Consider the following 1,604-nt stretch of genomic DNA (forward strand, 5'->3'; position numbering starts at 1 on the left):
CAAAGCAACCCTGGCACCACCCATAAACCCCTCCCCCTCCCCCATCAGGCCTCTTTCAGCAGCCTCTGCCCTTTTCCATCAATCTCTATCATAGCCTTGATTTCTAGACTCCTTATCAAAATTCTAACTCATTCTTATATCTTACAATGTTTCTTGTTTTCCCCCAGCATGTGGAAAAGAGAATAAAACTACATCTTTCAGGAGCCTGCAGGATTAATCTTTGGCCCATAAGTTACACTTGCATTATTTTATGCTCATAGTCAACAAGCAAATGTATCATGCTTTGTAAAGTTCGGGGGCAATGGATTTTTCCAGTGACCTATTATTTTATTTATGGAATTCTGGAGCATTAACCCATGCAAGCTTATTTATGATGTTTAGCGAATGAAGTTGTCTGGTTGCTTCAGGCAGGGTTTTATGACCACATTTTGTTGAGGTAAGGCTTTGCTCTTCAGCATTGTATATTCAGGAACTTATTTTTTTTTTAGTTCCCCCAGGAGTGGTAGGTTTGTAGAATTTACTTCAGTGCCAAGTACATAATAAGATAATTAATAATCACCAGTTAGATAAATGGACGGATAAATCAACTGAATCATGCTCACTGATATCAAAAGACTGATTTGTTGGTCAACATTTCTATTTATCTACTTATACTTAAAATCATAAATAGTAACTAAAACCAAATATTCATGTTGACCCAATACCTCTCCATATTGCTGGAAAGAACTTTGAAAAATTATCCCCAGAAACATTTTACTAAACTACACTTCTACCTTTAATGTAAAATAAAATAAAATCATACAATATAAAAAATGGAAGGAACCTTGGATATTATCTATCCAGTATACTTATTTTATACATGAGGATATTGAGGCCCAGAGCGGTGAAATGAGCTATGATTCATATTCATAAGTTATTACTTTATGGCAAGCATGTTACAATGACTTCTACCACAGACTATTATACGTTGGTAAGGGTCTTCAGTTTTATTCATTTTGCCCAGGCCTTGAGCCTTAAGGTTCTGAATAAGATCCATTTTCTTGGGCTAATATTTTTAGGACCATGCTCATACAGGTACAATAATGGAGTTGGATAAATGCCTTTTAAAAATTTTAGGGAAACCTGTATCAAGGAGGGAGGATAAATGTCTTTATCTTTTTTTACAGATTTGATGAAGTATTTTTCCTACTTATACTATAGTTATTGACCTTAGTGCTTCTTAACTAATGTGGACACACAGAACTGTACCTGTGATTCCTTAATGAGTGTGTGCATATCCTTACTGATCATTGGTATTTAGCAAATGCTTTAAAAATTTTAAGTATACTTTATTGATTCAATCCCTCCTGATCCAGATCTTATATTTGAGGCCAATATGTTCTTGGCTTAAAACTATTATATTTGAGTTTGTGTCTGTGGCAGGAAGCTAGGAGACTTTCTAGTCTTGTGAGTCACTCATTTTCAAATAAAGTCTCAGATTATGTTACTTACTGTGAAGATAGACAAAGAAGAAAAAATTCATTAGTTTTATTTATCAATTAAAATATATTATTACATTACATAATTATAATATAACTTTAAAATATATATATATATATATATAT

Source organism: Petaurus breviceps, unplaced genomic scaffold (genome assembly GCF_028583685.1).
Source record: "Petaurus breviceps papuanus isolate PSGF00001 unplaced genomic scaffold, PetGlider_PUasm1.0 40, whole genome shotgun sequence".
NCBI classification, from domain to species: Eukaryota; Metazoa; Chordata; class Mammalia; order Diprotodontia; family Petauridae; genus Petaurus; species Petaurus breviceps.